A 14,073-nucleotide genomic window follows, 5' to 3' on the forward strand; every position below is an offset into this window, starting at 1 on the left:
GCTTGGATCCTATCCACCCTTCTGAATCCATTTTCCTCCCTGTAGCTTACACTTCCTCATTAGTCAAAGTATATCTGTGAAATGTAAATATAATTCGGATTTTGAACTGGATCTGTGGAAGACATGACCCTGAGAAGGCTCCTTGTTGGCTCAAATTAACATTCACAGGTGTTCTGGTTTTTTTTTTTTTTTTTGCAATGCATTAAAAAATTCCATTAATAGAAATGAAAATTAAAGGAATGATTGTCCAAATACCATGCCCCTCAATCCGATGCAACTCTGTATTGGGGGTGGGGCAAGTTCTAGCAACTATTATTCATAGATCAGTGTATAAGTGAAACAGTTGATAACTTGAATCTTAATTTTTCTTCAGGAAGAACATTTTGTAAATTCCTGGGTCAGGAGTGAGTTACCTCTTACATCAGGTGTAAAGACTCCAGCATATTCCAGAGGCTTCGCTTATTTCTTCCTTTGCCTTTTTTCTTTTTCATTCTTTCATTCTCATTTTACAGTGTCATAATCCATTTTAAAAAACCTATTTTCCTAAGAGATTTCTACTCTTCTGGAGTGCCTTAGTTTTTTTTTTTTTTTTTTAGCATAAATGAGCATAGGGAAATATGACAGGGCTGGGTCGTTGACGGACAGTTTCCTTAAAACAATCAAAATTTCTGATTAAATAGTTTTAAATATGTTCTTAAAAGAAATCAGTGTTAAGTAATTGGGTGTGAGATAATAGAAAAATACATAGATTTCACCCCCCCACCCCCCTGGTACCTAGCTCTGGATACCCTTGTGAATCCCTAAGTGGTAAGAGCACTAAGAGCACCTTTTGTTCTAATGAGGTGGGTGGCTCCTGGGTGCTCTGGGTGGGCTCCTGGGTGGGGGCTGGTTCCTAGAAAGGTTAAGCCATGATTAGAAGGTTGGAATTTTCAGTCCCACCTCCCATTCTCCAGAGAGAGGAGGGGGCTGGAAATGGAATTAATGATTCATCAAGCCAACCTGAGGAAGCTTCCATAAATATCCCAACAGTATAGTGTGCAGGGAGCTTCCAGGTGAGAGAACACATCCACAATGGGAGGGTGACACACCCAACTCCATGAGGATGGAAGATTCTGTACTCAGGATCCCCCGCCCCCCAGACTTGGCCCGAGTCTCTCTTCATCTGGCTGTTCCTCTGTATCATTTATCATACCTTCTAATAAACTGGTAAGTGTTTCCCTGAGTTCTGTGAACCACTCTAGCAAATGAAGTGGGCTAGGAGCAGTCTTGTGGGGGTGAGCTCTTAACCCTGGGGTCTGACACTGTCTCTGGGGTCTGACACTGTCTCTGGGGAGTGTTAGAACGGAGTTGAATTGTAGTACACCCAGCTGGTGTCAAGAGAATTGCTGCTGGGGGGCAGCAGTAGGACCCCCACACATCTGGTCTCAGCAGTGTTGTGAGTGTGGTAATTGTGTGAGAGTAAAGGAGACACAAGGGAAAAGACAGTACTACTCAATAATTAAAAATGAAGTGAATAGTGGGATCCTGGGGTTAAAGGTGGAACAGTGAAGCAAGCTTTCATCTTAAAGAAATGTCTAGAACTAAATTAACATTGTTTAGTTTTCAAGTCTTCACAGTGTACAGAAGAGAGGAATCCAACCCCAGGGCCAGCCCAAGGCGGGAAGCCTAAGGGAGACTACCTCAGAGAGTGGATACCCCAAAGGGCAAAACATGAACCTACCTGTTCTTAAGGGAGACAACAAGGAAAATTTGATTTTCTCAAATCTTGACATTACCTTGGGGAGAAAGGGAATCTCCTCTAGCATTGTCTTGTTTTATTCTGATGCTAGATGATGAAGAGATCATTTTCAAATATTTTATTATAGAAAAACTTGAACCCACACAGAAATAAGACCGTAGCATACAGCCACCACGTATCTACCACTGCTTCAACAAGTAACATGTGGTCTTGCTTCATCATAATCTTCCGTCTTTTCCAAGCCCTCCTCCAATCACATTGAAACAAATGCTCTACATCCACATTCCATGTGTACATACGAGGGATAATCTGAACAGATACCTGAAATACAACGCCAGCTGGTCTCACGGTATGCTTTTTTTCCAAGCTTACAGCAGCGCCACCATCTTTGCTAGTGAAGAGCTATGACTGGACTCAAGCACTGGCCCCTTGTTTCCCCTGCAGGAGCTGCAGCTCTGGCGAGAGCAGGTGTTTCCTGCGCAGGGAGTCGGGGTTTCCGTCAAGCTCTGGCCTTGCTCTTTCTTGAGCCTGCTTACACCCACATACACTCTCTGGGCCTGGTCTTGTTTATTGTGTTCTCCTCCTCTGCACTTAGTACATGATAGGTGCTTAATAGGTATCTGTAGAACTTATTTTCTTATTTATGATGAGCAGTTCCTGTTGAAAAACCGTTTTCTATCACACGACCACATACGGCTAAAATAAACAAGGTGCTGGTGTTCATTACCATTAACTCAAAAGTTCACAATGGTTCTGAAGGTCTGGAATCACTTATGCAAAGGATTTCATATTTTGGAGAAACTGACAAGCACAAAGTTTAAAAGTTATAAAAATAGTTGTATGCGATTAAGTGCATTTGCATTAGGTTTTCAAACCCCCACATACACTTTATGGTCCTGGACCTGTATCTAGACTCGATCTCCACTTTTTTTTTTAAGATTTTATTTATTGGGGCGCCTGGGTGGCTCAGTTAAGTGTCTGCCTTGGGCTCAGGTCGTGATCCCAGGGTCCTGGGATTGAGTCCCACACTGGGCTCCTTGCTCAGCAGGGAGCCTGCTTATTTATTTGAGAGACAGAGAGAGAGAGAGCACAAGCCAGGAGAGGGGCAAAGGGAGAGAAAGAAGCAGGCACCCCGCTGAGCAGGGAGCCCGACGAGGGGCTCAATCCCAGGACACCAGGATCATGACCTGAGCCCAAGGCAGATGCTTAACCAACTGAGCCACCCAGGACCTCATATAGGTAAAACTGTCTTTTAAGAGAACTTAGGATGTGAAAATTCAGAATTAACAAAATGATAATTATAGAAATTGCCTAAATACTTTTTTTTTTATGATTACAAAAGGAATGTGTACTCCTGGAAGAATTCTAATAGGTGTTAAAAGATAAACTAAGGCATATTGGGGTGCCTGGGTGGCTTAGTCGTTAAGCTGCCTTCGCGGGGGCACCTGGGTGGCTCAGTTGTTAAGCATCTGCCTTTGGCTCAGGTCATGATCCCAGGGTCCTGGGATCCAGCCCCGTATCGGGCCCCTTGCTTAGCGGGAAGCCCGCTTCTCCCTCTCCCACTCCCCCTGCTTGTGTTCCCTCTCTTGCTGTCTCTCTCTCTCTGTCAAATAAATAAATAAGGGGGGGGCGTCGCCTGGGTGGCTCAGTCGGTTAAGCATCTGCCTTTGGATGATCCCAGTCCTGGGATCAGTCCCTCATCGGGCTTCCTGCTCAGCAAGGAGCCTGTTTCTCCCTCTGCCTGCCGCTCCCCCTGCTTGTGCTCTCTCTGACAAATAAAAAAAAGATGAACTAAGGCATATTAAAAATTTTGAGAGCTCATTTAAACAAAAGTGGATTAGAATCAGGTAGTATCCAATGAATGAAGGACATAGAAAAGAGCTCTGAGAAGCTGTATAAAATGAAAGTTTTTTTACAGGTATACGGGAGCAGGAACAAAGTTACAGCAGGCAAAAAAGCAGGTGGGCTGGTTACTGTAAGGTTATTTTCCTCTAGGGGGGATGGCAGCGGTCTGCTGGGCAGATGACCTAACTAGCGCTAATTGGGCGATTCCTGTTTCGTTGGTGGACGAATCCATTTCTGGGAGAGGTCAAACTATAAATTAAGTCTTGGTTTGGTGATGTGGGGCACGAGCAGAAGCAACTCCATTTTGGGCTTTTTTTTTTTTTTAACACAGGAGAATATAAGAGGAGTCAGTGGAGATACGGAGTTAGAGCAGTAGTGCTTCTTAAACATTAGCCTGCTGAATGATCCCCTGGGTGTCTTGCTCTTCCCTTCTCTTTCCTTCCTTTGGAGGGAGCATGTGGCTGGGGGAGGAGCAGGAAGGCTGAGGGGGACAGAGGCAAGATCCAGGGGCCGAGGAGGTGACTGGCATATACAAGTTAAGTACATAATACATTAAGTAGAATGAGAACCAAGTTTCCTCATTGTTGGAGAAGGAATTTACAAATACTGAAAAGAGAGGCTACAAAGAACTCTAAGGTGTTAGATATGGGAATACTGGTGTGGACTCAAGGTTTTTAACCTATATAGGTATATAAATCTACATATACACAAGTGAGCTATATATCTCTACACACTAGAAAGGGACCTAGTAGTAATGAGCACCCCACACACCAGATCTTGACTCCTAATACTGGCCTCCCTAAAAGGAACTAGAGTCGTTGGACAAATGGCTACTACAAGAACTGGACACAGAAAGTAAAAGATAAGCGTGGAACACCAGGGGATGCTAGAAAGTGCTAAAAACATTTCCAGGTGTAAGGCCTTAGAAGGAGAAACTTTCTAGGGATCAAGTGATGTTCTCCTGTGAGAGAAAAAGAGAAGCCCAAATTAGCACAGAATGGCAAAACTCTCATGGAAAAGTAGGTTCGGTGCTGTAGGGCTTAACTTTACTTCTCTGGTTTCTGCTTTTTGCTTGGGTTTTGGCCAGGTAGTTCTTTATTGTTAGTGGTTTGGGATTTTTAAGGAGATAATACTGGGCATTTTCTACTTTGAGTGGTGGTGGTAGTTGTGGGAGCGGGTTGGTGCAAATAACCTCATCTACCACTATTGAAATAAAGTCCTTATGATTCTATTTTTGCAAAACACTCAGCTTTTATAGCCAAGGTAGCAACTGGTGGACGTTTCCAGAAACTTGAGAACTTAAATCTTTAGTCAGTCACAAGATTACAGAGGAAGGATACAGGAGTTTTTTCCAAGCACTGGACAACATGCCACACTCGAAAGAGTTGACTATTTCCAGACATTTCACTGACTGAATCAGAGCTCAGGCCACAACCATTAAGTCTTGAGTCAATGTGTGTGGCGCCTGCCAAGCCTCATCACACTTAGCCTGTTGGGTTGCCTCCTGGATGCAGAAGGCATCACGTGTTTACTGCCATGAAAGAAAGACCTCCTCAATAGCAACACTTAAGTATTTACTAGAAATGGATGCTGCCATTCTCTCTAGGCATTCAGAAATATAACATGTAGCTACAGAAGAATTAGCTGAAAACCGCTGAATCAAGAATTTTTGTCAATTCTAAAAACCTAATTCTCCAAAACATTATTATTAAACATTGCACATCAAAGGATACTTATAATAAGGCATGTTAAAAAAAAAAACACAAATCAACACTGCTTGTCCATCAGTGAGCTTAAGAAACAGATTGCCAGTACCTTTGCAGTTCCTGAATGATCCTCCCCAACTAAAAGATCAGCCCTTCAATCAAATTTATACACCTAATCCTCCATTATTTGGGATCAGCAGCTGGTTTTCAGGTTAACTGTGGTAAGGGAGATCAAAAACAGCCATGGGAGTGGAGTGAGGTGCACTGATCTGTCCTAAAGCCAAAACATGGAAGAAGTATTCAAGTTATATATAAAATGACAAATTTCATTTCTACCTGAATGAAACAAGACTTTAACACGGGGTCCAGGTGAATCTTTTGTGGGCCAAGAGGTACTCCTTAATGCTTGTGTAGGATCTGTTTGGTATATTCATTCTGGTATAATAGGCCAATGTGGGAAGTAGAGGTAGGCTTTAAGGAAAAAAGCTCTTCGTACAGAGGCTTTTGATTCAACACTTACTGAATCAGCACCAAGTACAAAATAGAATTTCTAAGATTCAGACCTCAGTGGAGAGAGCACAGCCATGGAGGTCGGTCGAAGCTGTGGAAATGCAGCCCAAGAAGGTGTGAGCTTGCCGAGAACATGCCTTGGGGGTACCAGAGGAAGCCATTCCTGTGGTGGTGCCTCGTGCTGCCAACAGGGGGTGCTAGGAAATAAAAAAAACACATGAGGCCGGGAGCTGCTAGAAAAAGCACACTGGGAGCAGGAAAAGTAGTCCCTTGTGGGGAAAAGAAATGCTGTCTCACCACTACCCTTTAGTGACCGAACTTCATACTGTGTCTGCTGAGGGGACAGGTCTTTACAGAGTCCGGATCTATTACTGCAGAGAAGGCACTGAAGGCTGGATTTGGACATGAGAAGCAACAACTTGATAAATGATACAACTGTTAAACCAAAAAGAACCTAGTTAGGTTTTTTTAAAGACTGACTGACAGGATATATGCACATGCATATTTATAAAAACGTCTTACATGATATACAAGAAACAAAGTAGTGGTTGCTTTTAAGGAGGGGACCAGGACAGCCAGGGGCTAGGAGGAGGGAGGTTTGATTCTTGCATATTTTTTGTACTATTTGAATTCTCTCCCATGTGCATGTACCATTAAAAATGGTATGTTAGGGGCGCCTGGGTGGCTCAGTCGTTAAGCGTCTGCCTTTGGCTCGGGTCACGGTCCCAGGGTCCTGGGATCGAGCCCCGCATCGGGCTCCCTGCTCCGCAGGAAGCCTGCTTCTCCCTCTCCCACTCCCCCTGCTTGTGTTCCCTCTCTCGCTGTGTCTCTCTGTCAAATAAATAAATAAAATCTTTAAAAAAGATTTTTTTATTTTTAATTTGTCAGAGCACAAGCAGGGGGAGAGGCAAGCAGGGGGAGACTCACTGCTCTGACACTCACCCTTTTGTTTCTAAACTTCTCCCCTTCTGATCACCTATTCCAACCCTCTCCAACTCCCTCAGTTCTTCCACTGTGCCCACATGAGAAACATCCCCTACCGTCCTCATCCTCTTATCCAAACAATACCTACATCTTCTTGTTCTAACTCCGTATTTTTCAGATTTTTACCAGGACTCACAGTAAGAAATTTAATGTAAACAAATGACATATTCATAAACAAGTACACAAATGAACTAAGAGTCACAAAAAAAACTCGTTATATGTTACTAATATATAACAAATTCAGAAATGCAAAATTCCTTGAAAGAGTTGTTCATATAGTGCAATATTCAGTTGTTCTTTCTTACATTCTCTCCCACAAGGCTGTTCTCTTCTCCATCCCACCAAAACAGCTCTTATGAGGGTCACCAGTGATCTCTATAGTGCTCAATTCAGTGAACACTTCCCAGCCCTCATCCTACTTTGTTAACAAGCATCTGACCCAGCAGTAACTCTGATGTGGCCCGTCACTCCCTCCTGGAACGCTCCATTTGGCTTCCAGGGTTTCCTCCTAACTCAGAGTTCCCTCAGTCTCCTTTACTGCTTTTCCTCGTATCTGACCTCTAAACACCGGGGGTACTCCAGAGTTCTCAACATCTCTATGTTAAGTGCACTTGCTTGGAGATCTGGTTCTGCTGAACAGCTTGAAATTCCAAGTCTATGCGAACTTCTACCTTTTCATCTCTAGCCCAGATCTCTCCTCTGAACTCTGGACTCGTATCTAACTCCTCTTAATGAGTTAAGAGTTTCATCTCTGATTTCACCTGTCTGAACCCAACTCCTATCCTTCCTTTCCCGCAAGTACTCTTTATGCCAATTTCTCCATGTCAGCAAATTCCACCTTTGTTCTTCTACTTGCTGAAGCCCCAAACCTAGGGAGTCAGCCTTGATTTCTCTTTCATACTGCACATGTAATCAGTCTATTGGCAAGGGCTGAGCTCTATTTAAAAAATACATTCGGATCCAACCACTACCAACCCCTGGTCCTAACCAGTCAGTCTGCTGCCTCCCTTGAACCTTATGGTGTATTTTCAACACAAACACAGCAGTCATAAGACACTTAATAAATCAGATCATGCTATACCTTTGGTTCAAAACCTTCCAGTGGATCTCAGATGAAAATAAATGCAGAAGACCTTACAGTGGCCTACAGGTCACCTGACCCTTGGCTACCTCTCTTACCTCCATCTCTGTAATCTCTCCTCCTTGTTCACTTCCATTCCAGCCACACTGGTTTCTTTGCCATTCCCTGAACATGCCAAACTCACTCTTAGGGCCTTTGTACTTATCATTTCCTTTGCCAGGGAGGTTCTTTCTCCACATATATGAATGGCTCTTATTTCCTTCGCATCTCTGCTCAAATGTCACCTCAGCTTCCCTGACCATTCTTCAAAAAAATTTTAATTTTTAAATAATCTCTACAACACAGGGCTTGAATTTACAAACCTGAGATCAAGAGTCGCATACTTTCCCAACATCAGAGTCACATGCTCTGCAGCCTGAGCTAGCCAGGTGCCCTCTTGACCATTCTTTTTAAAAAAAGCATCCACACTCCAGTTGCACTCTGTCCAACCCCTTTCCCTGCTTCATCTCTGTCTACGGCATGCATTACTCTCTGGCACCTTACACACTTAACTTGTTTGCCAGTGGTTCCCACCACTGTAAGCAAGACCTTTGATCTGTTTTGTTTACTGCTAAATCTCCAAGCAGGTAGAAGAGTACCCAGCACATAAACAAAACTAAGTAACTGCTGAAATGAATGACTTGCCTGAACCTACAGCTACCTTCCAACTGTTAGGTATTAAAAGAGGGTTTCCAAAAATGTCATCAAAAGCAAATAAGCTATCTTCATAACTAAATTTAACCTGGCACACTCACTTAGGCAATGAAAAGACGCCAAATGTTTAAAATACTGGCTGTCAAGAAAAATAAAAATCTACTCACCTGTACAAGAAAGCTTAAGCCTTATAACATCTCATTCTGTGAAGTTTACTTACCAGGAATTGAATATTCATTTTATTTATTCAACAAACACGTATTGGGCCGCTACAATATGTTAGGTACATTTAATTTGTTCAGGCGAAACTTCTGAAAGAAATAGAACTTTTTCTATTAACCTCTTCTCCCCCAGCTAAAAAGACTAGGGAGAATCCCAGATGCATGGATACCCATCCTTAGACTCAGTTGAAGCAACAGGATTCTCTACCTCTCCTGGAGAATTTGAACCGACAGAGATACAGTCAAATGGATGGTAGACGGAACTGCAAGGCAGTGATGAAAGCACTAAAGCATGGGCAGCCATGTTCAGCAGTGTGCACGAGGAAAATCTGGAGGCCAGAAAAGAGAGATAGGCGGCAGATAAAGTGTGGAGAGGAGAATGACAATATGACTTCTAAGGAATGGAACAGAGCCATGGTTCCTGCCTGGGTCGGTCCAGTGCTGTGACACTCAGCTTCACATAAGGTTTGTTTCCTAAACTTGGATTATCAACAACATGCTTTACAAATGGTTGTATCTTTGCCCTACAACCCTTTATCTAAGCAAGTTTGAGTTCTCTTCCTACTTTTTTTTTCCCTCTTACAATTTTATACAGATATACCTCACCATATATATTCTAAAGAAAAATACTCATATAGTCAAGGTTAAAAAAATTCACCATTTATTTTTAAAGGCATTAATAAAAAGCTTAACATACTTTATACTAAGAAAGGTACAATATACAAACGGGCTGAGTTGAAATTTTCACAGATTGACTTTTCTGTACTACACGTGACTGAGTTTCTTTAATTACTCACATTTCCATTGTTGAGTTATTCAAACTGATTATTCCCTTGAAACACATGCCTGGTTATTTAAGCATGAGTCACATGCAACAAGGGAAAATGCAGGTGATTATACCACCCAACCAACGGTTCATGAAGAAGAAGATGAAATTTTGTTCATGTTGACCATGGCGCATCAAATACTGTTCTCCTTGGGAGAGAGCTGCCCCTGAATTTGGGGGAAAAAAAGATCTAGATATACATATGCAATTTAAAAAATATTTTCTTATAAAATCAAAAGAAAAAGAAAGTGGAAAGCAATATACTCATCAAGGGAAATAAAACTAGAATAAAAATATGCTAATATAAAGACAACGCAATACTAAATTCAATCTTTATAAGATAGTTAAATAATTACACAAATTGTGAAATTCATGCAAGAATAAATGTGCCAGACTACTTAAAAAAAATTTTAAGGAACACTGGTATTTGATCTGTCCTAACAGAATTAAAAATATTACAAAATGATCAAAATCATGTATTAAAAAGAAAACACAAAAAAACAAATAAAAACCGGGGTGCCTGGGTTGCCCAGTTGGTTAAGCATCTGCCTTCGGTTCATGTCAAGATCCCGGGGTCCTGAGATGGAGTCCCGTGTCAGGATCCCTGTTTGGCAAGGAGTCTGCTTGTCCCTCTCCCTCTGCCCCTCCCCACCCCCAGCTTGTGCTCTCTCTTGCTCTAATAAAAAAAATCTTAAAAAACCAAAAAAAAACACACAAAAAAACCCCAACAGTGATTACAGTACAAACATCACCACCTAACTACAATACAACTGGTAATTAAACCTAATCATCTAGAAATTAAAACATTATACATCTCTAGAGTTGAAAACAAGAAGTTTGAGTATCTAGAAAATTGTAAGAATTCTACATAATAGAATCTACAAAATACAACTAAAGCACTGTCCAGAGAAAACCTGTCCTAAGATACCCATTTTAATAAACAGTAGATAAGAAGGAATTTGTAAAACTTATAACAAAAGCAAAAAGGGGAAATTAATTCTTGGTGTATCATCTGGGTCCACTGGGGTCCTACTATAGTTTTTGAGTTTCTTTTTTGAATTCTAATAACATAACTCTAAGGATTCATGACTATTTCTTAGAGGTCTGCTAAAGAACAGAGAAAATTTACTTAGAATAATAATGATAAAACTCCTACTTTGCAATTATGCTATAATGCTACTGGATTCTTTTACAAATCTAAAATACAGAATTTTAGTGATTTTATTATCCCTTATCTTTGAACACTTTATTCTTCTTCATCTCTGTATGTATTTTACTGTAACTCATTGTGGTAGCCAGCCTTCAAGATTGTCCCCAGTGATTTAACTGCCTCGTGTTCTGCATGTCCTTGGTAATCCCCTCCAGTTGACTCTGTCATCCCACTCCTGTGACTGCATTGGTTTGGACTTACATCTAAAGAACAGAAAAAGGTAGAAGGGACGGTGCGGTGTTGCTCACTCTCTATCGGATCACTTGCCCTGGGGAATCCAGCTGCCGTGTTGTAACTCTCAGGCTGTGTATGGAGAGCCTCAAGAAGGAAGGTACTCAGGTCTCCAGACAAAAACGAGTGAGCTTGGAAGCAGATTCTCCAGTCCCAGCAAAAACCTGAGACAACTTTAAGTCTCATGGGAACCACCCAGCTGATAAGCGGCTCCTGGATTCCTGACCAACAAAAACTAGATAATAAATGTGCTGTTTTAAAGTCCTAAATGGGGTAATTTGTTATTTAACAACAGATAATACACTCACTGATTATCTGCAGCTATGCTTAAAAAAAAGAAGACTGAAATAATAACATGGAAGGACAGAATCACCTAAAACGATGATGAAATAAATCATCAACAATGAGATGATCACTATTACATCATCCTTCAGTTCTCTTATTCTGTTGCCCAAAGTACTGGATTTTCAAGATGTTTTAAGGGAAGTCTGGAGACACTGCCCTTCATCCCTGAAGTTTTTTTTTTTTTTTTAAGCCTTCCTTGAAAACAGTTGACAGTTCAGACTTTTTCATTCTCTGTAATAGCACAGAGAACAAAATTGGCAAACGAAATATTTTCATAATTATTAAACCAGTTAGAAGATGAATGCAGAGACAGCAACATCTAGACCAGCAGTTGGACAACTATGGACTAATTTATTTACTACCTAGTCTTTTAAGAAAAAAAAAATTTTATTTTTAATTTTTAAAATTTTTTTAAAGATTTTTATTTATTTGACAGCGCACAAGCAGGGGGAACGGTAGGCATAGGGAGAGGACAGAGCAGGGAGCCCAATGTGGGGACTGATCCCAGCACACTGGGATCATGACCCGAGCCGAAGGCAGTTGCCCAACCAACTGGCCACCCAGGTGCCCCAGAAAAAAAATTTAAAATATTATTTCTTAGTCTTTTCATTTTTTTTTTTTTAAGATTTTATTTATTTGACAGAGAGAGAGCGCGGGAACATAAGCAGGGGGAGTGGAAGAGGGAGAAGCAGGCTTCCCGCGGAGCAGGGAGCCCGATGTGGGGCTCGATCCCAGGACCCTGGGATCATGACCTGAGCCGAAGGCAGACGCTTAACAACTGAGCCACCCAGGTGCCCCTCATTTTCTTATTTTTGAAAAGTAATCTCTACAACCCAATGTGGAGCTCGAACTCACAACCCCAAGATCAAGAGTCACATGCTCTTCCGACTGAGTCAGCTGCCCTTAAGAAAAATTTGTGATCCCTACTGTAGACTAACAGTGGTGGTGACCTTGCTCCTATAAGCAAAGTCTCAGATGATGAGTCTTCAAAATGGCATATGCTACTTAGGTGCATTTTTTCCAACTCAAGAACTGATATATTTCTGAGGACAAAAAAGGAAATACAGTAATGTCATTCAGTCCTTAAACAGGGAGGATTTCACCATAATATTTTGTGGTAAAAACGTGAACTATCCCACTTTGCTAAAAAACAAACATGTAACAGTATTCATTTTCCCCTCTCCCCAGCCAGTGTTCACCTTTTATGAGGCTTGTGCACCAAATTCACTTGATAAAGCTGCGAGTGGACAAATGCAGAAGAAAGATGTGTATACAGAAGTAAATGGAAGCTAACAGATGATACAGAAATGAAAAACAGTAACTGGACTGCTCATTTCTACTGGTGCTAATAAATGTAAAAATGAAATATTTTGCTGTTACACAACAAAGAAGGGACCTGTAATCTGTCCATTTAACAAAATTATGAGCCATGAAATCTCAAAAGTATTGTTTTAATGAAATCCAGGAAGAATCATCAAAATAATAAGAAAGAGCACAGTAAAAAATGTATTTGAAATCTAGAATCAGTATAAGATAAATACAGCCTCATGCATAACAACTAATGAACAGTAAGTTGACTCCAAAGAATGTTACCCACTTTAGATACACATACACACACACACACACATTAAATACTGGGAAAATACGGAATAAAAACTTGGGTTTGCTGTATTTGAATTTTCACTGAAGTTACTAACAAAGTTATTTTCACTATCTCTATTCTTGTGTAAACTGCTTGTAGAATGACTTCAAAATAAATACACTCGATTCTCATTATTCATGGTAGTTATGTTCTAAAAAGTCACTATATGGGGCGCCTGAGTGGTTCAGTTGGTTTAAGTGTGCCTTTGGCTCAGGTCATGATCCCAGGGTCCTGGGATGGAGCCCTGTGTTGGGCTCCCTGCTCAGGGAGGAGCCTCCTTCTCCCTCTCCGTCTGTCCCTCCCCTGCTTGTGCTCTCATTCACTCTCTCGCTCGCTCTCTTTCAAGTTATAAAATCTTAAAAAAGTCACTATTACTTTTTTTTGGTTGTCTCCACGCTCAGCGTGGACACTTGCCACCCTGAGATCAAGCCCATGTGGGGCTCCCTGCTCAGTGGGAAGTCTGCTTCTCCCTCTCTCCTTTAGCCCCTCCCCCCGCCATGCTTGCTATCTCGCACTCGCTCGCTCTCTCAAATGAGTAAGTAAAATCTTAAAAAACAACAACAGGACAATGAATCTGTGAAAACTGAGCCCCTGCTCCTAGAAGAAATAGAGAGCTATGCTCAGGCAAGCCTTTAGTCACATTTTTATCAACGGATAAATACCTTTTAAAATGTGTGTTTCTGTTGAAAGACAAGTTACTTTATACTGATGATTCTAACACTAAATCATGGCCAAAAGCACTGTAACTCATGCCTGAATGAAGCTTAACCAACACATTTTCTCTGTAAGGCACCTCACAGTTTCTTGCACTTGGGAACACAAAGCACAATGTTTGGGGGCCACTTTAAAGAGCGAAAAGGCACAGAAATGTGAAAAATGTAGCACTAAAAAGACTGTGCAAAGAATGCTTGTTCATAGTATGAGATGAAAGATGAAGATGGGGCACCTGGGTGGCTCAGTCAGGCAACCAACTCTCGACTTTGGCTCAAGTCATGATCTCAGGGTCGTGAGATCTCTGTACTCTGCAGGGAGTCTGCTTGA

At 41.5% G+C, this 14,073-nt stretch overlaps 1 protein-coding gene and 1 pseudogene across 5 annotated transcripts in view; one reads left to right on the forward strand and one right to left on the reverse strand.

The window, feature by feature from the left end:
* Positions 1 to 13,234, forward strand: part of LOC113929126 (general transcription factor IIH subunit 2) — a 43,740-nt gene extending 30,506 nt beyond the window's left edge. For 3 of the 4 annotated variants that reach the window (XR_003522107.1, XR_003522103.1, XR_003522106.1), the window contains 2 exons: positions 8,912 to 9,243; positions 10,970 to 11,306. The gene's annotated coding sequence lies outside the window, so the exon portion shown is untranslated. Of the gene's footprint in view, positions 1 to 8,911; positions 9,244 to 10,969; positions 11,307 to 12,578 lie in introns of those variants that run through there. The other variant, XR_003522104.2, reaches the window with a different exon arrangement.
* The window catches only part of LOC113929127, a 36,550-nt pseudogene continuing 31,895 nt past the window's right edge, over positions 9,419 to 14,073 (reverse strand). Inside the window, exon 10 of the transcript XR_003522108.1 lies at positions 9,419 to 9,771. The product of XR_003522108.1 is annotated as a survival motor neuron protein-like (transcript). The remainder of the gene's footprint in view (positions 9,772 to 14,073) is intronic.

This window comes from Zalophus californianus, chromosome 5, assembly GCF_009762305.2.
Source record: "Zalophus californianus isolate mZalCal1 chromosome 5, mZalCal1.pri.v2, whole genome shotgun sequence".
NCBI lineage: Eukaryota > Metazoa > Chordata > Mammalia > Carnivora > Otariidae > Zalophus > Zalophus californianus.